At 42.9% G+C, this 22,259-nt stretch overlaps 1 long non-coding RNA gene across 1 annotated transcript; it reads left to right on the top strand.

The window, feature by feature from the left end:
* Positions 1–2,008: 2,008 nt before the first annotated feature.
* On the top strand, positions 2,009–20,829 carry LOC140255183 (uncharacterized). Its single transcript, XR_011904423.1, has 6 exons — positions 2,009–2,106; positions 5,541–5,601; positions 6,797–7,027; positions 8,020–8,167; positions 13,309–13,452; positions 20,029–20,829. It is a non-coding gene; the product is annotated as an uncharacterized lncRNA (long non-coding RNA).
* Positions 20,830–22,259: the final 1,430 nt, after the last annotated feature.

Raw genomic sequence — 22,259 nt, 5'->3', positions numbered from 1 at the left:
ATAAAAATACAGATCAGAGTGCTGTATCTGTAATTACTAATATCTTATGTGCCTTATAGGTATTACAGGTACAGGCTGCCCTGGGAGGTGGTGGAATTGCTGTCTCTGGAAGTGTTCCAGAACCACGGAGATGTGACACTGAGGGACATGGTGAGTGCACATCATGGGAGTGGATTGCAGTTGGACTTGATCCTTAGGGGTATTTTCCAATCTTAGTTTTTATGTAGTTTTTAATGTTTTATTTAGAGCCCACAACTGAAGGAAAGGTGTCAGGAGAGAAGTGGAACCTCAGCATGGAAGGCTGAAATGAGCTGCAGCAGTCCTGCTAGGTCACCCAGGTCTCCTAGTGTATATCTGAGGGTTACCAATGGGCACATTCTCCTCCCACACCCATTGAACTGAGTTGCTTTGTAGACTCAGAAGGATTTCCTGGAATGTTGTCAAAGAAAAAAAAAAGAAAAGAAAAAAGAGGAAAAAAATAGAAAGGATGAAAAATGCTAAAGGTTCCTATTTGGTCATTTTGGACATAATTTCACCTTGCAAGAAGTGCATTCAGGGATGGAGAGGGTTCCAGTGCTACCTCCACTGTGAGCACCAGCCTTTCCAGGTCATATCCTTTTGGTGTTGGCTGAGCATCATGGGCAGCACCAACAGAGCTGCAGGAGCAGAGTGGCCAGTGCTAATGCTCCCCTGTAACTCAGAGCTGAGTGATGAAACCCAAGAATGTGGAGCAGCTGGGAATGGGCCTTGGAGTGCTGATAGTGGGCAAGCTGGGGAGTATCACATTTCTCCCCTGGGAATAGGCCTTTTTCCCTCCTAGAGTTAAGTCTTTTGTTTTGTGGTTGTTTTTTTTTTCTTCATTCTACTCTTAGTTTCATTCCTTTCCTCGTAGCTGACAATGGGAAATAAATCAAATCCATCACTTTCTGCTCACAGTTTCCCAGGGAGGAGGAGAGGAGGAACACCTCAGTCCCCTGACTCCCAGACTTGCTCACTGATCTCAAAAGTGATGCACTCCCGTGCTTATGGCACACACACAGCCCAGCACTACTACACACTTCCCAGGGTCTGGATATTGCCATCCATCACAGCAGCTCTGGTTCCAGTTCTTGCTAACGTCTGAATTTCCTGCTGGCTCAGTGAACGGCTTTCAGCTTGTGGTACATTATATAGCTACTGGGTGAATGGGACTGAGCATTCCCGTTTGGCTCCGAGCGCTGTGTTCACCTGAGCTTGCTGGCAGGATGAATAGTTCACTGCAGTTCTAGTGCTAACCCCCTTTGTGAACTAGCAGTGAGCCATGTACCTTATTACAAAGGCCGACAGCTCCCTGGAAACTTAAATCCACTCTTTCTCCTCTCCCTACCATAGGGAGCTATAAAATAAAAGGTCTTGGTTGGTAGGCATGTAATATAACAAAAAAACCTCTGTTGTGGCAGGATCCAGACTCCCCGGTAACAATAAGGATTATGCTCTCACATCGAAAATGCAGTTGCTAGTTTTAACTGTGGTACTTTATTATGGATTCCTACAGTGTACATTTATGTCAGAGGCTTGGATGTTTAACTTGTGTCAAGTGTGAGCAGAAAAGAGAGCTCAGCGTCTTATTTTCAATATGGAGGGAAAAGATGCAACTTGTTACGCTGCTTTGATGCAACCTTCCTCCATACCACTTCTCAGAGAGCTTTAAATAGCTCGACACTGGCACTGGGTAGGAGCTGGCAGAAGAATGGGTTTTTTTTCATCTGATGGCTCGCCAAGGTTGTTTTCAAGAAGGAGAAGTAGAAGAAGAAGGGAAAAAAAAGAAAAACTTTTACATGCCAGTCATTCATTGCCTGCCAGTTCCCATGGTTCTCCTATGGATGGTAGCCACGTAACTGTTGAAAGTACAGTAAACACTGAGGAAAGTGAATAGAAACTTGTGAAGGAGAGAACAGCGAAGGGAAAGAAGCTGGATGTGGAATACTGGTAGTAGGAGTCACACGGGGATCCTTTTAGGAAGTACCATGGATGCTGACCTCATTTCCTGCGGCATTTTTTCCTGCAGCAGCTCCTTGGCTCTACTCAATGAGGGACCCAGTGCAGGACGCAGCATCCTGGGAGAAGGTGAGCAGGGGGCCAGAAATGTTTTCCCAGTCTCAAGTATGAAGGGTACTTGCTGCATATGTCATTCGGGTGCACCTATAGTCAGTCCGTGGCTGGGATGAGTGGTCCCATGGGAGTTGTTGACATTGTGCTGCTACCTGCTTTTCTGCTCTTTCAGCCTCTAGAGAGGAATGAGTGGGTTTTGGTTTTGTTGTTTGTTTTTAAATCATTTATCATTTTCTGTTTCGTAACTCAGAGAAGAAAGTGCAAAGAGTTGAGATGCTCTGTTAAGAGTTTTCCTCCCACATACCTGGAGCAGTGGTATGAAATCTGTGTTATTACCCTCTATGTTTCCTGGAGATAGAGTTGTTCCTTCAAGGCCATTAGTTGCAAGGGAGGTGTATTGCCTTTGCTGTGTGTGATGCATTTAGCCTCAGTGGAAAGAGGGAAGTGGTGCTTGCTTGTTTCATTCAAAAAAACCCTTTTTATGGAGAGAAAACTGTTATAACTAGGTATTTCTCTGATATGGTTGAATGCAGGAAAGCTGCTCAGAGGATCAAAAATGTCTGTCCTTTGAGCAGTACAATGTGTTTTCCATATTGGTTCCCATTTAATGCTTCCTTCAACAAAGATCTATTTTCTTTGACAAGCCAAGTGATATCCCACAGACCTATTTGCTGTTTACGTTATGACTTATGCAAATAAAACCATCCCGGATTGGATCTGAATTGCAAAGCAGTGTCATGGAGGACTATAATGTAGGCAGATATAATGTAAGGGACAGCTTGCTTCAGAGAAATGGAGGGAAAATTAAAGTTTATTTTCAGGGTTTATAGGTCTTTTCAGCACACCTTCAAGGAGTGTTGGAGAGGACAGATGTGAGATGGAGCTACTACAGGCTGAACACCTCTCAATTTCCACCTCTGCTGCAGAAAGATAGGGAGCGTTGTATATCAGGGAATATCTGAGGGAAGTCAGCTGAATTCTAAAAGATTCCCTTTGAACCACAGCAATTCCAAAAAGAGAGATTAGCGGCAACACAAGTGTTGTTTGGATGGCTACCAGCACTGCAGATCAAAGCTGGTAAGGGTAGAGTGATGACCAGAAGGAGCCCTACCGACTAAATCCATCCTAAGATCTCTGGGGCTATTTCCCCCATCGCAAGGTTTCCAGTGGTGTAAAAACTCCTGCCTTCTTCCATACCCTTTTCAAGGAACGATGCAGCCTTGTCCCACTAATAATCATACACAAGAGGCAGAAGATTTGAAATAACTCTCTTTTGGGACACTTTTTTGTTGCTTTCTGCTCCGGCAAGTGAGGGAGCAGGAGGAACGTGCTCTATGTGAGCATGTCCCCTGGTGACTCCATGCCTGTGCAATGAGTTGGCCCCGTTGTGTGGAGCTGCCTTCAGTCTCCTGATCTTTCACAGGGGAATTTGCAGCAGGGAATACAGCTGAAGAAAATTTCCTATCCTACAAAAGTAAGCACAGCACATGTCTAAAGGGACAGGCTTGGGCTCTACGATGCACATTCAAAGAAAAAAAAAAAAGCAACACCGCAGAAGCAACAAAATAAAGGTTGTGTATGCTGAGAAAAGAGATGTCATGCGGGACCAAGTTCCGATTTTATTCCTGAGCTGATTCACAGGGCCAAACTGATATCCAAACAGCAGGGCGTGGGTGGAGACCTCTTGCTTTGCAGAGCACCTATTCCGGATAAGTCATTGCACTGAATGACCAGTGCTATTCCAGGGACATGCAGTGCTGGGGAGAGACAGGAAATCTGCTTAAATACAAAAAAAAATGATGAGTTAGAGAATGGTTATTTAAAGCTTAAAAGAATTTGGCAAATTGTCTGATGCTGTCATCCACTTCTCTTTCCTTCCCGTTCCCCGGTCACAGTTCTCTGCCATGTTAGCGTGTGCAGGAGAGGTGGCCCTGTCAGGCTTTCAAAAGGCAGCATACTGAAAAGGTCAGGGTCAGTATAGTATGACAGAGCATGTAAGTCATTATCATTCTAATATTGCTTTTGTAATGAGAACAAGAGCGGAGCAAATTATTGTGAAACACCTCGTAAAACTTGGGGGGGAAAAAAAAAAAGACATAGTTATATCACTGCCAAAGTAAACGATGAGTGGATTCTATGTGTGTCTTCATAAACATGCTCCTCTGTTGGAGGAGTCTGAAATAAAAAGATTTGTGGCAATTTCCATGGTAACTATTGTTTTTTTTCCCCCAACTGCATAAGGAAAACTCACATTACTGCAAGGTTGGGAGGAAGTGGAGCTAACTAAAGAGCTCAGGGATTTTGTTTGATTTTTTGTTTGTTTTGTTTATCTGTTTGTTTGTTTTAAATTAAGATCTGTCAAAACTTTGGCACTTATTCCTGTCATCTGAGTAACATGAGACTGAGAGTAATGTATTAGTGTCATATCTAAATCCATTTACCTCTCACAGGCCCTACACAGTACAATTGCATTGCTAACAGCACAAGGTTGTTTATATGGACCATTTAGTAGAGATTAACCTTTTGCAAAAACTTGGACAACTGAAAAGAACTCACATTCCCCTGTAGGTCCTGAAGCATTAGACCATCACAGATTTGTGACATTCTTCGTTTTGGAGTGAAGTGGTGGAAGAGCATGTGGAAAACACCAACCAGGCACCAGTCTGTTGGAAGGATATCCCAGATGGCTTTGGGTACCTGGTTTGTGAGCAATCTCTGTGCTGATGCAGAATCGCAGTATAGTTGGGTTGGAAGGGACCTCAAGGATCATGAAGGTCTGACCCACCTGCCACAGTCAGGGCTATCAACCTTCACATTTAATACCAGCCCAGGCTGCCCAGGGCCCATCCAACCTGGCCTTGAACACCTCCAGGGATGGATGGGGCATTCACAGCCTCTCTGGGCAGCTGTTCCAGCACAAGCCCTTCAGATCAACCATCACCTCCCTGGTGGGTGGAGCCCAACCAGACCACGAGGATTCACTGCGACTCACGGTAACTAACAGAGCCTTGAGCCTGCTTATGTCCTAGTGCTGTGTACTGTTTAATGTTGCTTCATGTTACTCCTCTATATTCTCATTAATATATGCATTTTATCTTAGTCTGACAAACTGCAGCCTTTTATACACTCGGAGATTTAAATAAAGTAGATTATGGGTTGATTTATGTAAACCATTGAAAACTCCACTTGAATAGGTTTACAAGCTGTCTTTTGTCAGTTTAGCTTTCTTTGATATCTGAGATCGCAAATTAAAATATGAAATGAAACGAAAGTTACACCAAATCTGCAACATGTCATTTATAACAAGGAAGCTGGCATTTCAGAGGAGTGAACTGTACACGCCGTGGGGCTTTGATCTTTAGGTCGAAGAAGCTGCAGGCAGAAAGCACATGGTTTTGCAAAACTAAGTTTTGCTCACAAGAAACCACCTGTTTTGTGTTCTGGCTTAGGTACCTCCGAGAGACAGAGGGCAGGAAATGGGCTCCTTGCCAGTCCACGGCCACGATCCAGGTCAGATAATAACGTTATACGGTAACATCATTATTTGTGGAGCATTATGTCAGTGGGATACGTTTTGGTCATTGTTTGGTGTTTATGCTGTATCGTATGGGTCCTGCACACATTTACTTAAGGACAACACTGACATAAATGCTTGTGGATCCTCTCCTGAATGATGTGCTTTGCCCTTGACATACCTTCTGTTTACACAAAAAGATTGGTGTCCCATAGTGCACAAGAATCCCTTTGCTCTCAAGGTCTATTTGGGTTTAGCAGAGTTGGCAAAGGAACAGAGAACGTGCAAGTGTGGGCTCCTTGGATTTGGGAAGGGAACTGAGGGTCCTAGGAATTCTATGCTCACCCTCCACCTCAAAGCATGGGCAGCTGAATCTCTTTACCGTTTAATTTCTACAAGTGTTCCAAATGGGAGAGCTGTCTAAATGGAACTGAACAATACCTTGCATAGCAAATGTAGATTCAAACGTCCCTTAAAAAAGCTGCTGTAGACCTAACCCATACGTGCGGATCTCCAGTTTGAATCCTGCTCTAAACTCATTTTCGAGTTAAAACCGTTTCACCTGTAGTTGCAGCTCACTATTGAGCTCTTCTTGTCTATTTTTCCTTCGGTCTGGCTTAAAAAAAAAAAACCTGATGGCTTTCCTTCTTTTTTTTCTTAAAGTTGTCTATAAGATCTTCATGTCTTGATGGATCTGTGCTACACGTTCACCTCCCAGAGCTGAGGAAAGGTCACTGGCAGTTCACTCCCTCCTTAAAATTGGAGAGACTGAGTTGCTCTTTCGTACTAAAGTTACATATAGAAGCTGTGAGACATAAAAACAATATTATGCCAGCTTGTCAGAAATGTGCCAAGCAGCTTTCCCTCAGGTTCCCCTCGTATGGGTACCAGCATATATACGTGATGTTTTCAAAACTATAAAAGGTCTGAAACACAAATAAAACAACTAATTGCGATTTACTCACCAAACAGAAGACGTGGCTTGTTTAAAAGAGTGTTTTATTTGCCTTTTTTCTCTCTATTTTTTCTCCCCCCCTTATTGGCAAGAATGTGGACTTTGTTTGTCAGCTTGTAGGCCTACCTATAACAGTCAAAAGGTGAAATGCCTGAATATTAAGCCATAATCCATCATTGTACACACACTAATTACTTTCTGTCCTCCCCTTCTCTTGTCACTGTGGTCCAAAGCAGGTTTTCGGAGACTGAGTACATTCATCTGAGCTGTTAGCTGCTACGCTCCACCGCATCCCTGTATGATCTGCCTAGGCTTGGTCCCCCAGAGGAAATTTCTGCATGCATACTGTATATGAACTTTAGATAAATAAATAAACACGAGAAACAGCTTCCAGATAATTGAAAGCGAGTGAAGGAGGGAGCAAAAAGAAAACAATTTCTCAGGGGAGAAGCAAGCTGAGGTGGCAGGTATGATTAAAATCCATATGATTTATGAGTAGGTGCGTTGCTAACATGACAACCCCTCAGTGTTTGTTTGGTTTGTTGCATATGACAATAAAGTTTCTTTTTTCCACCCACTTCACCTTTTTTTTTCTGCTTTCCCCCCCCCTGCCCCTTCTCCATTCTTCCTCTCCTTTTCCCCCCTCGTCTCCTTGCTGCAGGTTTTGCTCAGGAGTTGGCCACTCAGGAATTCCTAGTGCCTGACTGAGCAGTAATTTAGCAAGCTCTCTTGTGCTCTTTTCCTGTCAGCATTAACATGTCAATTCATTTTAATAGTCTGGGCATGCGCAGAGGGGATGCATTTTCTCAGTAGGTATCCCATGAGCCCACCCCGTGGTGCAGAAATGTGTTATAGCTTGTCTCAGGCCACAGAGACTTGAGCAGGTTTATTTTCATTATGGCCAAGTGTATTTGTAAAGACAAAGCATGAACAAGGAAAAAGAGTACATATAACAAGACTTTAAAATATTAAATGGGAACTACGTGTCTGATTGGTAATTTATGACCTATGCACAGAATAGGTTATAAAGTCCTTCTTCTTTCCTTTTTCTTTTTTGCTTGATATTATTACATGGCAGTGCTGCCACTTCCTCTGTTTCCTTTGGAAATTAAATGATATCATGCCACACTGGGAATTATCTATAATCATGATTTATAGTTGAATTGACTCTTATTTTGAACCAGAATTTCCTTGCCATCCTTTGTATTAAAGAACCTTTAGATAGATTTGTATCCAGTTCTTGGCCTCAAGTATCTAAAAGCAGGGACTGCCCAGTCCATGGGCCAATCCTTTGATTACAATACAACACTTCTACCTAAAAATGCTTGAATCTCTATAGGCTTTAAAAGTTGTGGGTAGAAATTGTAGATTTGTAAGAGGATAAAGTGGAAAAAAAAATGATAATAGAAAGCATGACACCTTATGGCATCTTACATGGCATTATATGACATCCTTGCAGGTGCAGCCTAAATTCAGCCAAGGCATTTTGGTTGTTCAGTACCTTCACGTAATTAATTATTGGAGCACACTGAACTGTGGTATCAACATCCATATGGTACAAACAGTTATTCAGCCGGACTCAGCTGCATTATCTGTGACCTGAAGAGGTAAGATTGCTCTTTGTTTCTAAAAGATCCTCTTTATTTAAGGAAAATGTGCTCTCATGGTAGGTTCTGCTCTCCAGGGGTCCATGAAAGCTGCAGTGTCCTCGAATTGTGTGGGAATGTGCTTGTGCTGGGACACAGTTACAGCTGAGTAGGTGGAAAATTATGTCAGGAATCTGAAGTTTGGCATGGGGATTCCCTCTCCTTTGGCTATAAAAGGAATGGTCTTATTTCCTCCAAAAAAGAAAGCTGTAAAGTACCTTGTCAAGGAACAGCAAAGGCTCCACTCTATGGTGGTCAGTCAGTGCATTTCTCAAAAGTGGCTGGCACAAAATTGTACGTCACAGGGCTGTAGGAAAGCCATGCAGGAAGTAATAGTACAGGATGCTTAAAACTGACCTCCTGTGAGCTGTTTGAATAGCAAAAAATACAGAGTTCAGATAAAGAAAATTTCAAGACTTATGGCAACTACCACAAAGAAAAATTACATCAGTAAGGAAATGTGAAAAACTCTTTGCTTGGTGAAGGCCTATGACCACATCATTGGCATTACAGAAATGCCCCGAGTAGTGATGTAAATGTGTGACCAAACATGCAGCCAAGAAACGTAAGCCCTGTGGCACTGTGAAGGGTCATTCTGTGTTTGTGGCTGTTGGGTCTCCAAAGGGTCCATCTCCAGGTGTATTAAGAAATATGGATAATAATGATACATAGATGGGGGCTGGTTGTTGCTGATGCTTAGGGGTAAAATGATGGAGAGTTTGAAGCTCATCTGTGACACCTGAGTCCCTGTCACTGAGTCCCATAAGCACAAAAAGAAGTGATGTGGTCTTTTACCTTGTTGGTAAAATATAGATAGGTAAAGAGAGAGTCAGCATAAGGTCTCTGCCAGCATATTTTCAATGAAGCATTAAAACTTATCTGAGCACTTTTTCTTGTACGTTTTCTAGGGCATGATGTGTATGAAGTGAGGTTTTCTGTGCATGTGTGCAGTTGTGCCATCCACAAATTGAGCTCTTTGGCCAAATTTTGGTCTGGTTTGACTGATGGTCAGAAGAGATGAGCAGTTTGAGTAAGTAATAAATCAGGTGGAGAAGAGAATTCTGAACTGACCTGCTTATGGAGCAGCACTGTGAGCTCTTCCTTCTCATCAGGTACCTGAGAGCCAACTTCTGGAAGCAGGAGGAAAGAGAGAGAAGGGAGTTGGTTTCTCTTGAGAATTGCCCAACAGAAATTAAATTCAAGTGTCTGTTTGGCATTTCTGAAGTCTAGTAAGTTAAGAAGCCAAACTTTGCTCTGTGTGGGAGTTTCCTACAAATCGGAGTGCAGGGAAGGATTCATAGCCAGCTCTAGATAAGAGTGATAAGCAGAGGATTAGGTTTGAGAGCTAATTCCTGTGTGCTGTCTTTTCCCCAGAGAGACTAAGGGTTCATGCAAGAGGTGCCTCCATCTGTGCCAGACTTTGCAAACACACATTTTCATCCAACAAGTTCGGCTGCCAAGTTGCTCTACCTTAAGTCTCTTGCAAGTAGGTTCTGAACTGGAACTCATGTTGGCTTCTGGCAAAAACAGGAATGAAGATGTAAGGCGTGTAGTGATTTGGCTCCTGAGAGAAAAGGTGTGTGTGTGTGTGAGGAGAACATTTTTCAGCCACACGACAATTTTACCATGTGAGAAAAATGTCTGCTTAACTTTAAAGAGCAACTTGGAAAATCTCAGAGTGTGTGAGGGAGATTGGTCATAGCAAAAAAGCTACATGGGAAGCGAACAGAGAAAGTCTGAGGCTGTAGGAGAAAATGCCTCCCTGTTTAAAGGGAAGGGTGCAGGGACAGATAGGAACCTCTGAACTTTCCCACCTGCAAAAAGAGGCTGAAAGCTGCCCATGCGAGCATCATTTCCCATGCACCGCAGAGCCAGGTGAGGAGAAAAGTAATTGCCTTGGATGGGAGGCACGATATGACATGAAATACAAGCACATCTTTCGTGGAATTTGTAAGCCATAAAAGTATTTTAATAACATCTGGTGCAGGGGCGTGTTGAAGCTTAATTAATTAATCTTTGCAAAGGACTTAGAAATTCTGGGATCAAAGGTGTTGCATTAGTGCAAAATGCCATTATTATACCTATAAACGTGTGCTTGTTAACTTAAATGCTATTTATTTATTGCCGCTATATACTTGCGTGGCAGTATATATCAAGTATATTACAAACATTTCAAAACTACACTTTTTCATTGCATAAAGCTGTCCCCATTCAGGTGCTGGTGCTAATGCCATGCAGAAACCCCTAATTGACTCTGAGAAAGCCTCAGTCTTTGGGGTATGTGTGTGTGGTGTATCCCATTCATTACTATGGGTGCTGCTACAGAAGAGGCAAAAGATGATGCCCATAGCTGTGACTGAAGGCTGAAAAGTACACATCAAGGTTCATAGGGTAGGGTCTGCTCAGTGTGTATTTGGACTGGATGCACGGACTTGAGGTCTGCCATCTGCCTGCAGTCTTATTTTTGGTGCTTGTTTGTGTATTCCTTGCTTCGTAGCCTGTTATAAATAATAGAAATCCGAAGCAGTGCTCTGTTCCCACTAATTCAGAATTTAGCATCGCAGGTTGTTTGCAAATCAAAGGAGCAATGCACATGCATCCTCAGCAGTCAGTTAGAATGCAGCATCTTTTCCTTGTAACATAACATACAGTAAAATTATCCTTGCTCTAAGGCTTATTTTAGCTTTGTTCCGTGCTTGGCATTGTGTCTTTCCATAGTTAACTTGGAATCTTTGCCTGGCTTACAGGGGGGAAAAAAGTTTAGAAAAGCACTCTGCACCATTATTGAGGCTAAATCTGTAAACTCTGTGCTCCTGACAACAGCATCTTTGTAGATCTTTTTAAATATGGATGAAATACGAGTTTTTCTTTCAAGGTACAAAATGTCATTAAGGGCTCAGGTGGTTAAAATCAACATGAAAAATACATGCTGCATTTTCCCTCCTTAAATGCAATAATGTAATCAGATTTCAAGTCATCTTACCTACCTCACTTACAGCTTTATGGAGATTAATTAGTTTTTAGCCCCCAGTCACATGATCTTTTCTGACTGCCATTTAGCTACATTTGCTATCTGACTTGAACCTGTAAGCTGTCTCCTGCCCCAGAGGACAGATTAAATTTTACTATTGGTTGCCTCCTTCCTTTGATTTAAAGGTAGATAGTTAAGAGTCTTAGTTCAATTACTCTTTGTTGTTAATTAGCTGTGCACAGTCATCATTTCTTTGGAAAAAGCAAGAGGAGAAGAAAAATGGCTCAAAAGTAGAAGGCAACTTCTGTCCAGGGGCTGAGCTAAATAAGGTTCTCCTGATCAGGTGGAGAGCCATAACAGAGCTTTTAATTCACATCTCTATCACCTCTGGCTGCTTTGTGTTTGCTGGGCTTTTATGGCCGCCGATCAATACGGGTTACCTTTCAGTTCAGCAAAGCACATGGGCCGGGCAGGAGGGGAGGGGGAATTTCTGCATCTCTAACTCACAGAGGTGTGAGCTGGTGCCTATCCACATCCCTGGCACTCCGCCTTTGTTTTCCTAATTTTCTCTTTAAATTAACTTAAGAGCTTATTCTATAGCATGATTTTCTGTAAAGGAAATGCTTTATTCCTTGTTGAGAATGATTTCTTAGGCCATTTAATATCTAAGTAAATCCCATTCTCTTCTCCTAAATGTATTAGGTGCAATAAACATACAGTGGATAAAGGAACGTGTAGACAAAATCCTGCCCTTAAGTCTGGGTATCCTGTTTCTGTCATTGCAATCCTCCTTTCTCAAGGAAGAAGAGCACATTTTGGCCCATACTGTAAAAGACAAGAAGTAGATAAGCTCCAGGGCAAAAAAAAAAGGGAGAGGTGATTTTTTTCCCCCCTTTTCTGCTTGCGATTAAAAACAAAGTAAATTATAAAGGGATTTGACTAGTATTGTTGCTCAGGATGGTGCACTACTGGGCTCCTCAGGAGCATATAACAAAAGATCAAAGGGTTCCTGGCTCCACACAACTGAATCAGCTCTAGGACTAGGAGCACTGGTGGCCCAATTTTTCCTTAGGTGAGAGCTGGGAGTGAGCTAAGCTAATGAAATTGTTATCTATTACACATTAGAAATGCATCGGAGCCAAAGCCACTGAGGCATTTATATGGACGTTACATGGGGCTGCCTGTTTGCCATTTGTTTCCTAAATTTCCTACAATTTGCTCTGCAGCACACGCTCACCTTGGTTAAATGGGGCTCGACTCAGCAATATTCAGCAGAGCTGCGGCGGCTCCTGGCTCTGGCCACCAAGGCTCCACAGGATTTTCACTGCTCAGGTGTTGCAAAGCCTAATCCTTATTCAGGAACCAAAACGCTCCCCTCTCCTTGCCTGCGGTGCTTGGATGCCTGCCTTTGGCAGTAGCCCCAGACTCCTGCAGAAGATGAAGACATCCCTCCATGCCTATAGATGGAAGAGCGCCAACATGGATGCCATCAGAAGGACGCAGCTGAGCATATGCTGAGAAAATTGTGGCATCCATACTGTACATGGGGAAGGGCTGACTGAACACACCAGTTTGTTGAAGCTTATGGCCCTGAAAAGGAAACATAGGTTTCCTGTAAATGTCATTCAGGGATATGCTAACTGTTATTTCCTGGCACTGGATCATGATGCTTTCAACACATTCTGTTCCTCTACCTCTGCTGCTACCTCTGCTGCCTGCCTGCCTGGCTGTGCGCAGTGATAGCTCTCCTGTCTTCTCACCTTTCCTCCTCCCTGTGCCAGGCAAAGGTAAGAGAGACTAAGGCAAAGTGAAAAGCTGACTTTGGGATGGAACATCGAGGAGGAAAAAAGAAATAGGAAGGGATGACTGGGTGTTGCATGCCTTCCCAGAGTTGCCACCATCTCGGGGTGTGTTTGGGCTCCATTACTTTGACTCCATTATGAGTGAACCGGTCCCCTGGTGCCATTCTGCCATAGCATTTCATTTGTACAGATTGCTTTCAGCCTTAGTGCCTACGCCGTGTCTCCTTCACTATATAGTCTTAAGAGGCTTCCCTAAGTACCTTTTGCAACATGAGTTGTCTCTTTGGTTTTCTGCACTCCTCATCTCCCTCCCTTCCTCCATCCTTCAGGTATTGTGGTTGGGAGGGCCAATGTCAGCGAGCGAGATGACAGTCGGAGAGATGAAATCTCAACCCTATGCTCAGCCTGGCTGCTGCCTGTACCTGGGCCTTGCTGCACCATCCCTCGAATGCAAAGCAATTCAAGGAAAAAAGGTAAGTTCTCAAAAACGCACTAGTTTGGGCTGCTGAGGGCATTATTCCAAACCAGGAGCAAAGACCCTCAATCTTTTGTTCCAGTGATAAAGGGGATACGTTATCTCTATTCCAGCTCCGAGCTGTATAATACGTCAATGAAAAGCAAGTTTCTCTGTGTAGTGAATAAGGATCATTGTTTCGGGGATAATGAGGCTCCACTCCCTTTTGGCTCCCTCTGAAAGCTCACAGCCCTGGCGAAGGAGCGGTGCTGCGGGTCCGCCAAGCCTCCCCTGAATGCAGCGGTGACAGGCGTGATTTTCACAGTTATCATTAAGTGGCATGTGAGTGGCTTTGTGTGCCACGTTATACTGTATCAAGGCACCATAAACAAGCAATTGGTACGGGACCGTCACCTCCTACCATCCGCCCTTTGCCGTAATGGTATTGTGTTTGATTGATTGGATTTCTTCCCCCTCTCCACAAGTGAAGGCAAGAAAGAAAATAATAAAACTGGCATATTACTTTACCCATACAAATAAAAACAGAGCGAAAAAGAAAGGTAGATTACAGTTGGGTACCAGTAGGACAATTTATATTGCACAATTGGGATGAATAGGGCTTTTATTGATGTGATAGGAAACTCAAGATGGCACAGAACTAAGCAGGATCACATCAGGGCAGTCTGGAGAACTCTGGTGGAAGCTCCAAGTGAAAGCCAGGGAAGAAGCATATTGAAAATTTGCCATCTCTCTCTTCTTTGTCTGCCTAAGGATGAATCTGAGTCCTTTCATTCAGGGCTACCTGTGTTTGAGAAGCTCAGGCCTAATAGCTGACATGTGACAGATGGTAATAAGGAGCAACCAGTTAGTGTTGGGATGTTGTGGTTACTTTCAGTTGGTATTTTCATGCACAAAATAATCCTGTTTTCCAAGAGCAAACCATTCATACTGGAAATAGAGAGCCCTGAGAGGCTGCAGCAGCAGGGACAAGCGCAATGCCTCTCATGGAGTAGTTGTATTCTAGAGCAGCCAAACAAAGAAAATGTTGAACATGCATGAAAAGGAGACAGCCTCCAAGAAAGCAGTAGTGGTATTGGTCTCTGTGCACCATGCTTATTCCCTGACCTACTGTGGAGTTTATGAGTGATCAGTTTGGGGTTACATTATCTGTTCTCCTACGTCTTCTTTAATGCTGAATGCTCAGCACTGGTTTTGCAGTTAGGTCCCTTGGAAAGTGCCCTTTCTTTCATCATCATGAATAAGAATAAATAGGAACAAACAGGCAAAAAAACAAAGAAAGCAAGATTTAAACCGAATGGGTCTACTTTACAACTGGCTCAGAGTGTGACCAGGTTTGCCTGGAGTGGAAACATCTCGAGGCAAATGGTGATGCTTAATGCAAGGAGATTCTTTACTGTACAGATGCTTATTCCATCCATTTCTGGATGCAGAAAAGAGCACAACATACTCAGTGCCACATGTGAGGAATGGTTGCTCATGTAGAATGTATTATTATTTGATACCTGTTATTTACTAACGCAGTGGAACTAAAGACCTAGGCACTACTGGACCCAGTTCACGAATATTTATTGCACCAAATCCAATCTATAATATAGTGTCAGCCTTGTACCAAAGCAGGAGACAGTAGTATTTATGATTATTAGTACAATATTGAATCATCCTGAACCAATTACTGGTCCAATTACTGTGTCATTATTATCTTCTGAATAGGGCTTGATTTGTCTGTGATAAATATGATGCAATTAAACTACCTTTTTACATAATAAAACACTGCAGGTGTTTATTCTTAAGGGTTTACGGATACCAACAACCAATAGATTTAATTAAAAAAATCCTTGAAATAAATGTGAATTTCATTAAATTGTTCTAGCACTGGTGAATATTTTAAGACTTATCAAAAGGTTCTCCCTCTATAATCTCTCTTAAAAGGCATGCTAAGTAGAGAAAAACAATGACTTCAGCTTTTAATATTTCAATAATTAATAACATTTCTTTAAAGAACGTATAATTGGTCTGTAACAGTGGAACTTAAGGAACAAAAGAAGTTATGTGGGTCAAATTGCTGTTACTGTTGTGTCAGTGTGTGGGATTCTGGTTTAACAGGGAATCTTTCTAAATTCTGGTTTCTGCTCAGTAATTTTAAGTTGAATCTCACATTTTTAGCACTACTGTCATAAATATTACGTTGACATAGCTCTGGTGTGGTAGTAGCAGTGGGTACAGAACTGCAGTGAGCTGGTTTTGTAGTATGTGAAGACAAGGTCATTAACATGAAACCCTACCTGGAATTATTTTGTTTGGAGATAAATAGTTGGTGCTTTAGCTATAAAGTAGCTCAGGTCAATACAATGTAGATGTGTATTAAACACATTGCTAGGCCAATTTATGCTGCCTTTTAGAAAGAGAAGTTCCCCTCCCAGCTTGGCAGCTGGACTGCTCTACTGCACAGGATTCAGACATGCAATACCAGCACTGCCATTCCCCATGCTCTCTCCCAGCCGTGGCTGTAATCAGTGCTGGCTCTTGGGTTGGGTTGGGTTTGTCTTTTCTTTTTTCCTGTTTGAGCTGCAGCATCTTCCAGTGCAGAAGATCTGTAAGGGGGTGCTTGGCACTGGCAGGTCTTTCTTCAAGGTTTCTTTAGCAGCAAACCCAGCTAGGTCAGGGCAGGTGGGATCTCATAACCCAACTTCGCACATATAGCTGGAGAGGAACATAGCAGAGCTGAGCATGATGGCCAGCTGTGAGCCCCCAAATCAGACTCATGGTGGTGAAGCCCCTCGAGCACACCCGCAGGCAAAGGATGTGTTGGCCAGGAGGTGCCATGGCTCTAACTCCAGTCAATGGTTGGGCTGCAGCACAGGGCAGGATGAGTGCCCACGGGATGTGTTACTGCACTGCAGCCCCACTGATCCCACCCATCCATCTTCCCCTTGGCGTGGAACAGGCTATATGACAAAATAAAGTTTCTGCACGAGGTTTATTAAGCAAGACAAGGTCAGGCTTTTAGTTGCAGGGCTGGAAACGAAAGGTTACAAGCAAAACAAATATAAACACAGTCCTAGCCGAAGCTTAAACAACTGGATTCTTTTTCAGTTGTCTTGTCCAGTTTCTCAGATCCTGAAGACAGAGTGCAGCTGTTGGGATGTGAAGCATCCTAACTCCTGCCCTGAATCCCAATCCAACAGTCAGATGCAGGGCTGACGGCTTGGCTTCTCTCCTCATTTCCTTCTCACTTCTTGGGGCACGTTTGCACTCTTTGGGTCTGCAACCAGAACAACAATCCAGTGGTGACCCCACTGCATGCAGTGTGCCTCTTCTCTGGGATATTGGTGTAATCCCACTTTTATTCTTAAATCCCAGCTCAGAGATTGCCTTTCTCACCCATCCTTGCTCCCTAATTTCCAGGTCAGGAGTAGATACCTCCTATTGCATCAGTGTTGCTGTATATGTAGGACAGCCAGAGTTACTAGCACTGTGCACTGCCATCCCTCATAGGGGTTTTGATACCAAAATTAGAAGAAGGGATGACATAAAACAACACTTCTGACTTGTTTGCAAGCTAAAATCAAGACTGATTAGGCCAGAAACTTCTGCTGCTGATTTGTTCCCTGGGATTCACGGTGTGCCATGCAGCACATGGTAGCATAGCAGGTCTAAAAGAAGGAGTATTAATGGATGGATAATTGCCCACCTTGTAAAAATTTACTGGGAAGCTGATGCTTTTATCATTTGTCACAAACAACGCCGCGGTGCAATAAAGAAGGAAGCATCACTGGTGCTATAAAGAAGTGATGGTGCAAATTACACTTCACTTTTGAGGAGCGATGTTAAGTAGCAGGGAGTTCCCATTTCCTTTAATTGCCAAAATATCACTAACTGTCGATGTGCATTTGCAGGGGATCAACTGATAGTTCGGAACGTGTGCTGTCAATGCTTCTATTTTCTCTATATTTTTAAATGGAAGAAACAAGTCCAATTTCACAGCGCTGAGATTAAAAGAAAAGAAAAATCTCATTTTGTTTTCCCGTCTGTAGCGTTAAGAAAGGAAGTTCATTTCTTGCAGCATAAAAGGGATATTAATGAATGCAAAGAGCGTTTTCCATATTGCAGGATAAAATTTACTGTTCCGACCAAAGATATTTCATATAAATTAAGAGTTTGTTTAAAAAAATCGAAAATGGGAACTCAGCTCCAGACAACGCTTAATTTAAACTAAGTGTTAAAATAAAAGCAATAACACTGTGAATAAATTAATGAACTACAATTAAATATATTTACAATAAGTGGTTTGGTTGGAAACACCTATTCCCCGCACTGATAAAATAAAACCTGCATTCTGCAAAAGCTGAAATAAGTTAAATGAAGATGCTTTTAACAAGGTTATTACTTAAGCAGTGACAGGTTTACAGATTTTAGCACCATTGGGTTTTCACAGGAGCTGCAGCAAGTGCTAAAATAACACACACCTTCAGGTTCATTAAATTCACCAGTGTGATGAAATAACTGATATTTTTCTATATTACTACAGTGCTGCAAAGAACCAACTATAAATAAGATACACTAATAACAACTGTTTGCAGTGCTAAAACAATAAAATAATTCTTCCAGGCTTATCTGCTAAGGAAGAAATAGGCGCAAGGCAGACCGTGAGCGTGGTTATATCCATATGGTGGCTTTTGCTCCATCGGTGCTGTGCCTTCAGTCATTTATTTATCACTGAAATGCCCTAGAAAATGTTTTATCCTGTGCTGTGGCAGGAGGAGACTTGTTAAAAGGGTACGTGAGGAGAGGGCTCCCATCCCAAAATATTTACCTTTTCATCTGGTGAAGCATTTCCAAAGTGAAGAACTAATTTTTGAGAAAGAGCATTTCAGATGATACTAAATCCCACGTTATACCCTGTTTTGGAAAGAAAAAATAAAGCAGATTTCTAATAAATCAATGGAGTATGGCCTTTGGAGACCTGGGAGACATATGGACGGTAATAGAGTATCTCAGGTTATTTGGTGAACGGTTCCATCTGGATGAGGGCTCGGTGCTGTTCACAGCCCCCTTCTCTCTCAAACACCTTCCACTCTCCCTGCAGCCCTATCTCAAATGTCAGACCACCTGGGATCTGCAGCTGTCGGCTGAAAGCGGAGCTGCTGGGTGAAAACCCACCGAGCTCGTGCTGCAGGGCTTGTGCTGGGCACAGTATTCAGTGCCTCCTTCCATTTTGTGTGCATATATTTTAATCGCATACGCGTGCAAATGCAAACCTGATAATTGGGATACCTGTTTGCAATGCCAGGTTTGGTCCATGCAGGGAACCCGTGTGCAGAGATGTGCAGAATCCATGTGAATGGGGAGAATCAATACCGGGATGTTGCCCAAATTTTGCTGTATCTTGTGTGCAGCTTTGCTGTCTGGGAACAGGAAACTGTTTGAGGAATACAGGCCATATCTAAATGGTTACACAGATCACAGGGTTTCTTTTCCCCACATGCTGTGAGGGACTGATGGTGTTGCAATGTGGGAAATCCGCAGGGGTTGAATGCATCTCACTGCAAAGCTGATACCTTGTGCATGGAGTTGGGAGCATGGGGCAGGAGACCACCGAGGTTTGCAAACGCATTACACCTTTCAAGCAATGGGGATTTGAGTGCATAGGGTCCAGCAGTGCATGCATAGAAAGTTACACCTCTCCCAGATGCTGCCTGAGCTCCCCACAGCTCCCAGTATCTAAAATTACAGATGAAAAAATCATGTAACTCCAGCTAGAGTATTTTCTGACAGCAGCTCCAGACTTCTATGCCTGCCCAAGCTGATCCTACCTTCATTTTATATCTCTATCAATGTTTTTTTTTGGGGGGGGGGAGAGAAAGCTTGAAGGTATTTATTAATTTGTGAGGAATTTTTTTGCAAAACGGGGGGAAAATTTGGTGAGGAAGCTTTTTGGGGACTGAACTGGTTCAGTGTGCCTGGCAGCTGTTAATAATTTATACTTCACGTGAGAAGAAAATTGATCAGGAGCATCCTGGAGAGACCAATCCATGCTGCCTCTGCCATCAGCTGAGACAGAAACAAAACACGAGGCATGAACTGAAAGATAATGCAGGGGGAAAAAAAAGGGGGAAGCTCCCCCTCCCAATCCAAGCAGAATGGCTGGTGAGGATGTTAAAAGGAAGAGCAGCGCAGCGTCCTTTGAAGCCCAGTCATGGAGACGAGGTTGTGGGAAATGGTCCTGCAGCGAAAAGTGGTCAAAAGTTCTTACAGTGAGGACGAGGGCGGCTCCGTTTCCTGAAGGCAGCACTCCACATCAAACAGCCCTTTGTGGAAAGGTTCAAAACACGCTCATCCTGGGATGACGATGAGCTCCAGCACCTGGGGCTGGGTGGGAGGTCAAAGAAAGAGCGCTGGTGGACCTGTTCTGTGAAACGTGTTTACATTTCTTACCAAAGAAACGGTCAGAAATGATTCCCAAGTGGAATCTGGGGAGCATTTGTTGAGCTTTCATTTCATCCCGTGTCCACTGATTCAACCCTTGTTTTCTCTTTGCCATTCTTTCACTTAGGAGTAACTTCTGTTCCATTAGAAATCACACATTTCTGACCCAGAAAGAGAGGAATTTCACGGTCTCTCAGGACGTTTGCTGAAGGGAGCATTTCTGGAGCCTGAACCAGAGGAGCCCAGGAGATGCTGTTGTGAAGGCTCACTGCAAGCACCTGCTGCTTCTGGAGGAGTTCCTGTGGCAATGCACATGCTCAGGATGAATAGGTAAAGCTGTCCAGTTCTAGTAGGTTTTTTTCCCTCTGGTTTCTACATATTTGAAAAGCTACACATGAATAAACACATAAATTAATGCTGGATGTACTTCTTATCCATGCAAGTGTGAGCTGTATGTGCATAGATCCACATACAAATATGGGCATAGTTATCAGCCTTGGTATCCTACTTGTTAAGGTAATTGTGTCATTTAAATTCTGTCATACTTGGTTCAAGACAGATTCATTAACTGGTCCTATTTATTACTCTGGCATCTGAGCACCTGTTTCTGAGAGGTAAAACCAGAATAAATCCCCTAATTTTCTGTGTTCTTTTGCTATTTTTGCTTGGAAATAAGAAGATGCTTATATTCAAAGAAAAAAATGAGGTATCTGATGCTGAAAAATACAATCAAGTTAATTATTTAGGTGTACAGAGGTGAAATTATTGAATTTGTTTGGCTGTGTAGATTGTTTTCCTTGTGCTGGCATAAGAACTGATGCTGGCCATATTGTGTGACCACAGTTACGATCACATTTAGTATCTTAAACATGTACATACATGATTGCTTTATATGTGTTTGTGCTTCCAACATATCAGACTGTCTAAGAGGGAGCATCTCTAGCAGCAGTATCAGATTGCTCATTGCTCTCTCCAGTCAGCTAGAGCACAAGGAAGAGAGGAAGGAAATACAGAAGCTCTGACTAACAATTTCTTTCTCTCACTATTTATTTAGGAATCCAAGTTAACAGAAGGAAGAAGCAACTCTTTTGTTGTAATGCTCTGTAGGTGTTATCAGAGCTAATCTTATGGTGGCATGTTTTAGTCCAAAAACGTTACTGCTCAGGTCCATGCTACACCATTTGTCAGTTGTTTACACCCTACATATGGATTAGCACTGTATGCTAGCCATGAAAACCTGTTCTGCTCTTAGCCCACCTGCATGAAGCACTGATGCAGCTCACTGCATCTGATATTTATCTTTACTTCCCTAAGATGTAGGACCACAAGAAGCAGGCACAGGTACGTGTGACTCGGTAGTGTAATGAACTCTCCCCATGGCTTATCCACCATTGGCTGAAACCATCAGACAGGCTGTCAAGTTTAGAGATGTTTGTAATGATTTGCCACTGGTGAAATCCAACGTAAGACTAGGAATGTGTCTGTTCGGGCCAACTAGTAATCAGTGCTGGAATGACACTGAAACAAAGTACTCTGGGACCACGGCTGGTTCATTGTCTACTGGGAATGTGTCTTGGCCAACTAGTAATGACTGCTTGAATGATACTGCACCAGAGTACTTTTGGATCACCGTTGGTTCACTGCCTGAAAAGAAATCTTTTTTATTTATTCTGTTTCCTACACCCACCATTCAGGTTTCCTTCAGGAAATGTACCTTGGCCCCTGTTCACTATCAGATAGCTGAGAGTGAGGTGGTGCTTGCAGTGGTTAAGCACAAATCTTGCAGGGTAGGGACAAAGTGTTGTGGGCAGGGACCCGTGGGCTGAAAGTCAGAGTAAGTGTGATGCAGTGCCATCACCCCACCTCACAGCTCGGAGCCTCTGCACATCTCATGGGCTGCCTGGAGCCTACACTGTTCACAGAGCGGAAAAAGGAACTGAAGATGCAAAAATAAATATTAAAGCACGTAAGAATTAAATATCACCTATTTAAATAGCAATTACGCCGCTAAAAACAAGATCACCACACCTGTACAAGAAAAGACAAGCGAGCCCAAAACATCTGTTTGCATCCACCTGCCAAGCACCTGTTCCGCTGTTTCAATGCTATTTGATTGCTGGAGATGTAGAGGCTCTTGTGAGGTAATGAGTGATTTTACATTATGCATGATTGAAAACAGGTGTTCTAATGCTGTACAATTCTGTGCATGAATAATTCAGTTTGTTTAGAGCAAGATCTTTAAAAGAAGTATGGTCTTTATTTTTTTATAAATATTAAAGTTATTCCCTGCAATGTGGCTGGTCTTCTCGGCAGGAGCACTGATGACCATTTTTTGTGTAATTCTGTGGGTAGGAAATAACCCTGTGAAAAAAAAGAAAT

Source organism: Excalfactoria chinensis, chromosome 7, assembly GCF_039878825.1.
Source record: "Excalfactoria chinensis isolate bCotChi1 chromosome 7, bCotChi1.hap2, whole genome shotgun sequence".
In the NCBI taxonomy this organism is placed as follows: Eukaryota; Metazoa; Chordata; class Aves; order Galliformes; family Phasianidae; genus Excalfactoria; species Excalfactoria chinensis.
The sequence above is the reverse complement of the archived record's forward strand: the minus strand, read 5'-3'. Positions and strand labels throughout refer to the sequence as shown.